The sequence below is a fragment of the Ambystoma mexicanum genome, chromosome 7q (genome assembly GCF_040938575.1).
Source record: "Ambystoma mexicanum isolate Mex_15411 chromosome 7q, UKY_AmexF1_1, whole genome shotgun sequence".
NCBI classification, from domain to species: Eukaryota; Metazoa; Chordata; class Amphibia; order Caudata; family Ambystomatidae; genus Ambystoma; species Ambystoma mexicanum.
In genome coordinates, this window is record NC_090941.1 from 1,136,102,921 (window position 1) to 1,136,116,648 (window position 13,728).

Consider the following 13,728-nt stretch of genomic DNA (forward strand, 5'->3'; position numbering starts at 1 on the left):
CTAGTTGTCACCTGTCATTTACAAAGCTGTCACCTGTCATTTTCTATCTGCAAGCTGTAACTTGTCGCTTTGAACTTTTAAAATTTCAAATCCGAAAAACTACCTTTATTTAATCGTTCGTATCTCTGGAACCGTTTGGGCTAGGAACGTGGTTTAACTTTCCTCTGAAAGCTTAGAATCACACCTTTTCAACAAGCCTAGAACCGACTTCCTACTCGTGTGAAAACAGCAGCTTCATTGCTTTCCTTTGCCAAAAATTTGTTTAACCTGCTAGTTACTCCTAGATCCTTGCTAAAGTGAGCCTGAACTCATCCCAAGTATATTTCACTCCCCCTGAACCTCCTAAAGGGAATTAAAACCATTTTCAGCATATTTCTCACTGCATTGTCACCATATTCAAAGCATTTTGCCTGTGTTTCAAAACTCCTATCTGTTGTATAAGCTGCTGGGGGGGAATTGAACTGAATTCTATTTGATTGCATCCCTAAGAACTGTGTCATCTTCATCTCCTTACAGTGCATAAAAGGGGGGGGTGAATTGTCCAAGAAAGTGATTACATTGGGCCTCATTACGAGTCCGGCGTTAACCGAGGCGGTAAAACCGCCTGGTTAACGCCGGACTCGTATTACCATTCCGCCTCCGTGATTCCCGGAATTACCGGGGCATCACAACCCCGGTTTTCCGGGAATCACGGAGGCGGAATGGTGTAAATCCCCATTCCCATTGAGTCCTATGGGACTCAATGGGAATCGGGATCATGGAAACACCGGCAGCATCTTGTAATGCTGCCGGTGTTTCCTCGTCCGCCTGCAGGCGGGCGGTGTTAAACCCGCCAGGTCAGACCTGGCGGGAACATCACCTCCCGCCTGCAGGGGTCGTGATCAGGCGGTCCGGAAACAACGGTGGCGGCGGGTTTACCGCCACCGCTATTTCCGGACCGCCACGGTCGTAATGAGGCCCATTGTCTTTTGCTGAAATCCTATCAAGTTAATTTCTGTACTGCATTTCATTCCACATTGCATCCATTTGAAACCATCAGAGTATTGTTGCTATCGTATCCATCCTATAACCACTCATCATTGATTATAAAGAAGTGTGCTAGTGCCGGACTATCCATTATTGATTACTGCTCAGATTAAGTGTGAGATTCAATTATTAATTTATTATAAAGTGTGATATATATATATATGGTTTAAATTATCAAATAAACTGTTTAAACTGGCAAAACAGAACTACTTCGTGGCTCAGTGGGGTCAGGGGGATTCCAAGAGAGGGGTGTTATATAGGGGTAGTCATCCAGAACGCATGAACTGGACGTAAAGATATATCCATAAGGGTTTCCATTCAGTATCCCAGACTAGGCATTGACTTAGCTGTAGTGTTGAATTGAATCCTCTTACACTGAATAGGCTATTTGTTTATAATCATTTATGAAGGCACATGCGGAATAGGTTATTAATTTATAATCATTGATGAATGCACCTACTGAATAGGTTATTCATGTATGAATGCACCTGCTGAATAGGCTATTCATTTATGATCATGTATGAATTCACCTGCTGAATAGGTTATTCATTTATGATTATTTATAAATGCACCTGCTGAATAGGCTATTTGTTTATGATCATTTATGAATGCACCTGCTGAAGAGGTTATTCATTTATGAAAGAACCTGCTGAATAGGCTATTTGTTTATAATCATTTATGAATGCATGTGCGGAATATGTTAGTCATTTATGAATGCACCTGCTGAAGAGGTTATTCATTTATGAAAGAACCTGCTAATTAGGCTATTTGTTTATGATCATTTATGAATGCACGTGCGGAATATGTTATTCATATATGAAAGCCCTGCTGAATAGGTTGTTCATTTATGATCATTTATAAAAGGACATGCTGAATAGGTTATTCATTTATGAATGCTCCTGCTGAATAAGTTATTAATTTATGAAAGCACCTGCTGAATAGGTTATTCTTGTATGAATGTGCCTGCTGAATAGGTTATTAATTTATGAATGCACCTGCCGAATAGGTTATTCATTTATGAAGGCACCTGCTGAATAGGTCATTCATTTATGATCATTTATGAAGGAACCTGCTGAATAGGTTATTCATTTATGGATGCACCTGGTGAATAGGTTATTCTTTTATGAATGCACCTGTAGAATAGGTTATTCATTTATGAATGCACCTGATAAATAGGTTATTCATTTATGAACATTTATAAATGCACCTGCTGAATAGGCTATTCATTTATGAAAGCACCTGCTGAATATGTTATTCATTTATGAATGCACCTGCTGAATAGGTTATTCATTTATGATCATTAATGAATGCACCTGCTGAATAGGTTATTCATTTATGAATGCACTTGCTGAATAGGTTATTCATTTATAATCATTGATGAATGCACCTGCTCAATAGGTTATTCATTTATGAAAAAACACCTGCTGAATAGGTCCATCATTTATGAACATTTATGAATGCACCTGCTGAATAGGTTATTCATTTATAATCATTGATGAATGCACCTGCTGAATAGGTTATTCATTTATGAAAGCACCTGCTGAATAGGTTATTCATTTATAATCATTGGTGAATGCACCTGGTGTATAGGTTATTCATTTATGAATACACCAGCTGAATAGGTTATTCAAATATAATCATTGATGAAAGCACCTGCTGAATAGGTTATTCATTTATGAATGCTCCTGCTGAATAGGTTATTCATTTATGAAAGAACCTGCTGAATAGGTTATTCATTTATGATCATTTATGAAGGCACCTGCTGAATAGGTTATTCATTTATGAATGCACCTGCTAAATAGGTTATTCATTTATTATCATTTATGAATGCACCTGCTGAATAGGTTATTCATTTATGAACATTTGTAAATGCACCTGCTGAATAGGTTACTCATTTGTGAATGCACCGGCTGAATAGGTTACTCATTTGTGAATGCACCGGCTGAATAGGTTATTCCTTTATAATCATTGATGAATGCACCTGCTGAATAGGTTATTCATTTATGAATGCACCTGCTGAATAGGTTACTCATTTGTGAATGCACCGGCTGAATAGGTTATTCCTTTATAATCATTGATGAATGCACCTGCTGAATAGGTTATTCATTTATAATCATTGATGAATGCACCTGCTGAATAGGTTATTCATTTATGAAAAAGCACCTGCTGAATAGGTTCATCATTTATGAACATTTATGAATGCACCAGCTGAATAGGTTATTCATTTATAATCATTGATGAATGCACCTGCTGAATACGTTATTCATTTATGAAGGCATCTGCTGAACAGGTTATTCATTTATGATCATGAATGAATGCACCTGCTGAATAGGTTATTCATTTATGAAGGCACCTGCTGAATAGTTTATTCATTTATGAATGCACCTGCTTAACAGGTTATTCATTTATGATCATTTATGAAAGCACCTGCTGAATAGGCTATTCATTTATGAATGCACCTGCTGAATAGGCTATTCATTTATGATCATTCATGAATGCACCTGCTGAATAGGTTATACATGTATGATCATTTATGAATGCACCTGCTGAATAGGTTATACATGTATGATCATTTATGAATGCACCTGCTGAATAGGTTATACATGTATGATCACCTCTCAGAGAATTTGGCAACCTCACCATATCCTCAGGCAAACTTCTGTCTATGAAGCCAAGACTTTCCCACACATCCACGATCAACATACACGTTGTCTACTGTGCTCCTGGCCCACTTCTCCCCTTTGAAGAGGATATCCTGCATCTACTCTCATCCTCCAAGCCATCCACTAAGTCCATTCTCCTTGACGATCTTAACTTAGGTTTCAAGGATGATGCTGATACTGATTTTTCTCTGCCTTAGCTCACTCCCTTGAAGATCTTGGCTCGTGCAACATATCTCAGCCCTACACACCTTAAAGGATGCACCCTAGATTGGTTTATCAAACTCAACTGCAACATCGACATCATTTCTAATCTGCCCTGCCCTTGGACAGATCCCATCATCATTCTATTCAATCTTCCAGTGCCCAGCCCCCTCGCCCAATGTGGCCCTCACCTTTACCACCTACAGTGACTCGGAGTAGTCGTAACATCACCAAAACTATTCTACCCATGTGAGATGAGCTACTCCTCTGACAGCCACCATATAATGACCCTGCCATCTTTGTAATGACCCTGCCATCTTTGTAGACAAATACAACCGTACCCTCACACTAGCTATCAATACAGTGGCACACCTAACTCAGAGGAAAGTCATAGCGACCCCACACCTGAATACCTGCTTTACTGCTGACATCAAAGCCCTCTGCATCCTCAAACGAGAGATGGAAACTAAATGGAACAGCAATCCTACAGAGCCCAACAAAATTGGCTTTACGTTTGCTGCCAATAACTACAAAAGGCTATGCTACATGTAAAAAGTTCAACTGTAGAATTGCAAACGTGAACTTGCGTGATAGAAAGCTCTTTGGCACACTTTGTGAGCTTGAATCTCCGGCGCCACCACCAACTCACTGTATGCTAATATTAAAATACTGTATTACATAAAATTGACTCCAGAATAATATACCCCTAAAAAGAATCCTTGTGTAACATCTCACCTATGCCTCCCACGACTGTTTCACAAGCCTCCCCACAGGACCTACCTGCCTTCAACTTGAAACAAGTCTCAGAATCAGAGGTCATTCTGATCATCAAAGACCTTATGCCCTCACGTTGTCAAGGGGACATTTGCCCTACCAATGTCATTAAGGACTGTGCAGAACCTCCGGCACTGTTTATCATAACCCTTATAAACACCTAATTCTCCTCTTGCATTGTGCCCACTAGCCTCAAGGACGCTTGGGTCCTTCCCCTACTAAAAATACCCACGCTGGACTTAGCCATTCCCACTATCACCCTATCACTAAAATCCCCTTCTTCCTTTAAACACTAGACAGCGTGGTGTGCCTGCAGAACCAACATCATTTGGAATCTCAATACCTCCTCGGTCTGTGGCAATCTGGCTTCAGACCAGGCCATGGCACTGAATCAGCACTACTGGACTTAGAAAAGCAACTGGAAGAGATCAAGGACTGGTAACACTGCTCTCCTCCTTTTGTTGGACTTGTGAGCAGCATTTGACTTTGTGGATCACTGCATTTTGTGCCAGCAACTTGCCTCAGAGTGCACTTCTCTCCAGAAGCCATCAACCACTGCCTCTGTTGCTCTGGCTCCTGTTACCTGCTGCATCCCACAAGGGTTGTGAATCTCCGCCACCCTCTACAACATCTCTACAAACCTCCTTTTTGACCTAGACACCCAGGGTATTTTGTACATTAAATATTTTGACGATACACAGATCCTTCTCTCTCTCAGTGGAAACTACTCGACAGATTCAGATAACCTGCACTCAATCTATCATTGCATCCAGGAATTGGTGGCCTCCCACCTTCTTTGCCTTAACGACGAGAAGATGGAAATCCTCCTGCTTGGCTCTGAATCTTCGCTCAATAAACTAGACCACGCCTACAAAGCTTTTACGATTGAAGGCATTTCCATCCGGGTCTCCAGCAATGTCAAGATCTTGGTAATATACACTGTCCCTATCAAGGCAAGTTAATGTGATTGCCTCCTTCGCAGCCTACACTACGAAAGTAATCAAAGCCTGCAGACCCTTTCTATCTAGTGACAGTTGCCTTTCCATTACCAGAACATCTATTGGCGTGGACTACAGTAACACCCCCTCTGCTGGTTCCTCTGTAACATCAAAAAACAGCAAATCATTCGTAAATAACTCACATAGGGCGGCTTTCAACATACCTAAACGTGAGCACATCTTAGCTGCAAGAGCAAGGGCTCACTGGCTACCCATTAGTGAACGCAACATGTTCAAAACCTTAGCCATTATGCACAAATGTCTAGCTAAAACACCCCAGAGATACCTGGCCCAGTCTCCAAGGCCTACCCGTTCACCCTACTCCAACAAACTTACCATCCCCTGATTCAGGAGGACGAGATCCGGTGGGAGCAGCTACCCAGTCCATTGCCACCAGAAACTGTAATTCCCTACCACCTTCACTGAGATCTAAGCAATCCTATTGGACCTTCAGGAAACAACTTAAAACTGTACTCTTCACCCTGAATGACCAAATTATTTGAACTGGAATTATGTACCTGTCTATCTTGTTCCTTACCTGTGATACTTCTATCTGTAACCAGTGCCTTGATGCCTCCCCTTAGTGCACTTTACAAATGTAAAAAATAAATAAATAAATCCAATGCACCTGACTGAAATAATGGTGTACTACCAATCTGCGATGGCCCTGGCTTAGGTTTTCAGCTGTGTTCCCCCTCCGGCTCCCCATCCACAGCTCACTAGTCAAGTTCTAACATTAGGGTATTTGCTCGCTCACCTTAATTATTTTGTGCATTATTTCTGATAGAAGAACTAAGATTCTTCTTCCATAAGTACAATGAGTAATGCTGCAACTGGACATTAAGGGTCACTTTCGGCCAGTTCTGGTTTTTTACACTAAAGCAGCCGCATGTCGGAATATATAGAGTTTCTAGGCCCATGTGTAATCCGACAAGTCAAACTACAACTCCCAGAATCCAAATCATTGCTGGCTAAAAGACCAGGCAAGGCTGAAGGTGAGCCTCGTGACTGGGGTCCAGTTGCGAGGAAGGACCTCTCTCCACAAGAAACACAGCTCACCTCTTGTGGCCCCCTGGCCGGGCATTTCTCTCCAGTGATCTTGGATGGATTTCTCCCTAGTGAGCCTTGGCGGGTTCTTCCACAGCGATCCTGGATTTCTCTCCGTGATCTTTTATTTCTCTCCAGGGTTCCTTGCCTGGTTCTCCCAAGTAATCTTGGGGTTCTCTCCAGGGGTCCTGGACTGCTAGGAACACCCACCAGGAAGACAGGAACGGGTCAAACAATGCAAGCAATGTCTCAGAGGTGAGCCATCGTAAGGTCTCACCGCTCTACTGAGGCTGCGCAGCACATGAGATACTAATTCCAAATGCTCTACTGAGGCTGCGCAGAACATGAGATACTAATTCCAAGTGCTCTACTGAGGCTGCGCAGAACAAGGGTCACGAATTCCAAGCGCTCTAGTGAGGCTGCGCAGAACAAGGGTCACGAATTCCAAGCGCTCTAGTGAGGCTGCGTAGAACATGAGATACGAATTCCAAGCGCTGTACTGAGGCTGCGTAGAACAGAGGATACTAATTCAATGAGCTGTACTGCGGCCGAGCAGAAGAGGGAACACTAATTCCAAGCGCTGTACTGAGGCTGCGCAGAACAGGGTTCAGCAATTCCAAGCGCTGTACTGAGGCTGCCGAGAACAGGAGTTACAATTACGAGCGGTGCACACACATAGAGAAATCATTCGCTAGTTGTTGATGTAGTCTGGAGGGACCCCTGCTGCTTTAATGCGTACAACAGGAGATACTAATTCCAAGCACTGTACTGAGGCTGTGTCTCAAGGAGATACGAATTTCAAGTGCTATACCGAGGGCCGCACTGAGACTGCACAGAAAATGAGACATTTCACTGCTTTTCAGCAATAGTGCAGCCGACAAAGAATAGTCCTTGGACCCTACCTGCCTACATTTGAAAATCAAAACCCCTGAGCTTTATGCCCCGCCCACAGTAACCCACGACCCCGCCCGTTTCCACATGGCTCCGCCCACATGTCAAAAAGGTAAACTCTGATGTGATGTGACGTCAGAAATTTGCAGTTCAAATTGAAATCTGCATATTTCATTAAATTGGCTTTTCACAACCACACACATTGCATAGGACAAAAGTCATTTGCCTTCCATAAAATCAACACGGTAACATGTGCACATGTAAACTCCAAGAACCAATACAAAGGTTTTCCTAGAATTTTGCAGTACCGAAATTGGACATTGCACCTTAGTTGTTTTTCATCATGTCATTTAGTGCAGTGGTGAGTTGTCCAGCCTGCAAACCTGATGGCTGTGGTTCAATGGGACTGAGTCCACCCTCTTAAAAATGTGGGTGGACTCTGTCCACCCACGTACCCTTGACTTGAGCCCTGGTAACCTGGGCAAAAAGAATGAAAGCAAAATAAACACGTGTTGGCATTGAAACTCGGCAAAAAAGAATGAAAGGTGAAGCAAAATAAACACACGTTATTTTGCTTCACCTGCATTCTTTTTGCCAGTTTGCTGGAAGCGTCGCTCTCACCGCCAACACACTCTTCCTTGCCACATTGCTTCTATGCATCCAGTCACCTCCGCCCTCCTTTCGGTCACGCCTGTTTGCTGTGGAGAGAGTGTGCGGACAGGGTTTGGTCAGGGTGCCCTGGCAGCAGTGGTGTGCGCAGGAAGCGGCGGAGTAGGTCCAGCCATGGTGGGATTGTAATTGAAATCAAAGTCCAGCAGCTGACAATGGAAACAAACAGCGTCCATGAATGAGGGTATACTACATCACACGCAGGCAGTGCATCCACGCCTCTCTCTCCAGCCTTCTTACTCGTTTCGTAGCACTGTGTCGAAAACTACTAAAACTTTTTTTTTAGCCACTTAAGAATATCATAATGCCTCAATTAATTGATTGTTGTCCTCCTGCTCTTGCCAAATACATGTTTAACTTGCAACATGTTACAGTCATTGCTGCAGAGACAAAGCAACACTCAGGCAGGGAGTCCGCGGAGGCGCAGTCCTGCAAGCATATACAAAAAAGCAATCAGTTAAAGCTGCCCCCACCCCAGCAACGGGCTCATGGGAGGCACATTTGCGCCATTTCTGGGTCCATGCAAACCTCCACCCAATTGGCTACCGGCAGCAGTCTTTTGCAGCCAATCGGATGGAGGATTGGCTGTGACCCAGAAACTGCTGCGAAAACCCGGAGACTGTCAGAGAAAAGTCTAAAAACCCAGAGTCTCTGGCGAAAACCCAGGTGTTTGGACCCTTCTTCCCAGTTGGTACTTAAGATAAAAAAAAGAAAAGTATTCTTAAAACTACACAAGTCTAAGGGCCTTATTACACGGACGGCGGTAAGGGTTAACGGTCACCGTTAATGGTAACGGTGACCGTTAACCCTTACCGCCGTACTACGAGGTCCCTTTGCGGGTTGGGGAATTTAACGCCTGCTTTTTGCAGGCGTTAAAACCCAACCCGGAATGGGACCTTGGTGCTAATTACGGCACCGCAAATTTGCGGTACCGTAATTAGCACCTTCCCCATTCCCATTATGCCCTATGGGGCAAAAATGGGAATGGGGAAGGGCAATGGTGGAAGGGGGAATTACTGCCCCACCAACCTTGGAGTAGGGCGGTAATTCCCCTTTCTGCCAAGGTGGTGCCAGTAATTTACCGGCATTGACCAAGGTGCTAATAGCACCTTGGTCCACCGCCTACCGTGTAATGAGGCCCTAAGGGCCTCTTTACACGGACGGCGGTAAGGGTTAACGGTCACCGTTCATGGTACCGGTGACCGTTAACCCTTGCCGCCTTACTACGAGGTCCCTTTGCGGGTTGGAGACTTTAACGCCTGCTTTTTACAGGCGTTAAAAACCAACCCGCAAAGGGACCAGGGAGCTAATTACGGTACGCAATTTGCGGTGCCGTAATTAGCACCTTCCCCATTCCCATTATGCCCTATGGGGCAAAAATGGGAATGGGGAAGGGCAATTGGGGAAGGGGGAATTACCGCCCACCAACCTTGGAATAGGGCGGTAATTCCCCTTTCCTCCAAGGCGGTGCCAGTATTTTACCGGCATGGACCAAGGTGCTAATAGCACCTTGGTCCACCGCCGTCCGTGTAATGAGGCCCTAAGACTTATTTAAGAATGTAAGTGTAAAAAGAGACATTATTTTTCATATTTTAAGCACTTTTTATGCCATTCTAGTGTTGCCATGAGTCAGTGGTAGGTCACAAAATGAGGTCAGGGCCCCTGTGTAGTGAAGTGAAAGTCTCTGGCTGTTCCCAGCACCAGAAACATGCACATATCCTGGAGGTCACTGACTAGTGGACTCCTGGAGGCCACTGGCTAGCGGAGGCCCGCCGGTATCCCAGCACTACACTGGCATACATAACAACATTCTGAAGCACATGGTGCTGTAACCTGAGGCCTCTCCTAGGGCTTGTGGAGTGTCACGTGTAGAGTGACACGTGGGATGGCCGCCATCATGTTAATGAAAGTGGCGCACGGCTCCCTGTGTGCCAGCCAATGCTATCTGACCCTGCCTCCCGTGTGTCTTTGCTGTGCAGCGCTCCAAGTGAGGCAGAGGTCCTGCCTCCAGAGCCCTTCACATGAGTGTGCCAGCACCCCCAGCTCCCATAACAAAAAGCGACAAGGGAGTTTCGATACCCAGTGTGCTGCACAGCTGTGCTGGTGCACGCCTTCATGAGCGCCCGCCGTGCAGAGCTCATCCTTTTGTTGGTGCTCTCCCGAAGACAGTCAGTCGCTCCGGTGAGGTGCCGCTTTGGGCGGGCGCATGCTCCAGAGTCCCTGGTGCATGCAGTGGAGCTAATGGAGGAGGACCCCTGCCTGAGGGAGACGCCTCGGCAAGGGCCGCTGCCGCATCGCAACACATTGAACTCCTGCCTGGGCGATAGTGACGGCATGGACCGCCGCCGTAGTCCTTCATGCATGGTTCCTGCCTGCGGGAGAAATGAGCAGTGAGGGTCGCCGCCACTGCAACGTGCTGTGGACTCCTGCCCTGGGGAGAAGAGCGGCATGGCAAGAACCAATGACACCATAACACCTCCCAAGAGATAACAGTGACCCTGCGGATCGTAGCGGCCATGTGCCAGAAGCAGGTCACGCAGCTGGGCCCTCCCAACACATGAGTGTCATGGGGCCTGACCACCCCAGAGCCCCATCTATGACCCTGCAGGGATCGAAATTAAGATTTGTTGACAAGGAGCAAAAAACAGCTCCTGTGTATCTGGCATCAACCGGTAAGCAGGCAGGAGCTATCTCTAGGGAACCAGGAGCCAGTCCATAGCACGCAGCAAATCTAATATGTGGGCAGGATCCAAAAAAAACATTTGTCCATTAAATATTATACAGTATGGTTTACATAGCTCTCAACTCACATGCATTTGGCGGGTGTCACCCGCCTTGTAAAGGGCCTACTCACCCGTCAACCCTCCTGCACACCCATTCATTCCAATGGGCGTCTCACCCGCCAAAAACAAAATAGGGTGATTTCACCCGCCTTTGCGTCGCAAATCGTTGAGAGCTATGGGTTTACATGTTCCTTAGGAGTGTCTTTTATTCACTTTTAAACACATTACCAAATCTACACAGTTGATATTGCATAGCTATGTTTGTATGGTACCACTAGCGTGGGGAGTCAAAAGTAGCTCCTGGTAGCTGTTAGTTTCAAGCTAAGCAGGCTCCTCTTGGCTATAACCAGGAGCTAAATAGCTCCTAGTTCCTCAACATTTAAAATTATGCCCTGCCAATTCTCGTGGCCACGAGCCAGGAGCAGATCATGTGATTGGATCTTTACCCAGCACCTTTAGCACCGCCCACCCCGGAGCCCCAACAAAGACCTGCCCATCCTTGTGGCCCCGCTGTGCAGCATGATCCAGGAGCAGGTCGATCTACGTTTCCATCACCACTTGGACCTTGACTATCCTTGACGCCCCGCTGCGCAGAATGATCCAGGAGCAGGTCCTGCTTTCTGTGTGCCTGGAAGGAGTACTGTCACCTGAATGGGGGAAAGAGCATATTCCTGCCACAACACCGACACAGCACGTGTGCTGCCAACAGGCAGCCCCAACAGAGGCTTGCACTGTAGGTTGTCAGGGACTCCGGAACCAATACCACAGAGCAGATGTGGCCCCCGGTAATACGGGTGTGCTTTTGCTTGTATGCAGTGAGCAGACGTTTGGGTCAAAGACTAATAAAAATGTCACGCACGCTATTTCGCAAGGGCTGTTCGGTAAGGGCTGTCTGTGGCTGGAAGTGCTGCTTTATTGCCATTGACTTTGTCGTGTTTGACAGCTACCACAGTGTCTTCAGGGTGCCCCTTCCTGCTGGAGCTACGGTGCCATTGTTTGGAATATTTTCTAAGTGTTGTTAGCACCGCCCTCTTACCCACAAGCCAATATACAGACAAAGTGCGAGCTTTTGCATGCACACTTTTTCGCAAGGGCTGTTCGGTAAGGGATGTCTGTGGCTGGAAGTGCTGCTTTATCGCCATTGACTTTGTCGTGTTTGACGGCTACCATGGTGGCATCAGGGTGCCCCTTCCCGCTGCAGCTACGGTACGGACTCTGAAACAAAATGAACTCATTCACGTTTCAGAACTTAAAAGTTGCTTCGCAACTTTAATCGTTGTTTCTTTCACTTCCAGGTGCTATTGTTTGGAATATTTTCTAAGTGCTGCTAGTACCGCCCTCTTACCCACAAGCCCATATACTTCCAAAGTGCGCGCTTTTTCGCAAGGGCTGTTCGGTAAGGGCTGTCTGTGGCTGGAAGTGCTGCTTTATTGCCATTGACTTTGTCGTGTTTGACGGCTACCACAGTGTCTTCAGGGTGCCCCTTCCTGCTGGAGCTACAGTACGGACTCTGAAATGAAATGATCTCATTCACGTTTCAGGACTTAAACGTTGCTTTGTAACTTTAATTGTTGTTTCTTTCACTTCCAGGTGCCATTGTTTGGAATATTTTCTAAGTGTTGCTAGCACCGCCCTCCTACCCACAAGCCCATATACAGCCAAAGCGCATGCTTTTGCGCGCATGCTTTTTCGCAAGGGCTGTTTGGTAAGGGCTGTCTGTGGCTGCCCGTGGATGGCCATGGGTGGCTGGGCTCTCCTTTCAACCTAAAGTGTTATCCTTAATCTATGTAAGGCATTGTTGAATGTGCTTAATCCTTGATCTTGTATAACGTGTGCTTTTCCTTTCAGTTTCATTGTCAAACGTGACACTGTTGTAATTAAGTACATTTGAGAGTCCATTCACAAAGTGATATCTGCATAGACAGAATTGATCCTAATTACGACTTTTAACTTCAATGCCTGTCTCCCTGTATACCCTCAAGTCAAATATGCTGGTATCTAGTCTGCACTCGATTAGGCAGATTTAAAAAAAGACCATAAGATTGACACCGGCAACTATAAAAAAATAGTCCGGTGGTGGATATATGGGGATTCTATGTGCCTCATGGCTCTACTAAAGGAGCCGTGCAGCCACCGGCTTCTGCAGCGGCAACTTTAAACCCAGCCAGCAGTGATCCGACTCGAAGGTTTGAATCTAAGAAGGCTTCTGAAATACGAACAGGTGATACTGGAACTATAAGTCCTTCACTTAGCTCTGCTCAAAGACTCAAAAATTAAATGGATGTAAGGAGCATTGACACATCACTGCCTACAAAAAAACCTTCAATTTTTGTGTGGGGATGGATAGCTCTTTGGATCAAACGCATGCATACGAAACACTGGCGGAGAGCACCATCTTGTCGACACCTAAAAATAGAACGCATACCTCCATTATTGATCTGGTACATTCATCGATCGCTGGAATTTCTCTACATGCAAGCCTATCTGATGAGGAACACTCTTCCAACTTGCCACGATCTGCGTCCAGTTGTGAGCACGAACGATCACAATTATCGAATGTCTCTATCTCCTTTGTTGCTCCTACACCAAGGAGACCTATCGCTCCGCTCATGGAAATGGCGGACCCCAAACTACAACCGCTATTGCAAATCACTCTAACAGCGATTAACACGGCCA

The 13,728-nt window shown here is 45.5% G+C and overlaps 1 pseudogene; it reads right to left on the reverse strand.

Moving 5' to 3' along the window:
* LOC138528232 (zinc finger protein 850-like) overlaps nt 1-13,728 on the reverse strand; it is a 145,311-nt pseudogene that overhangs the window by 18,661 nt on the left and 112,922 nt on the right.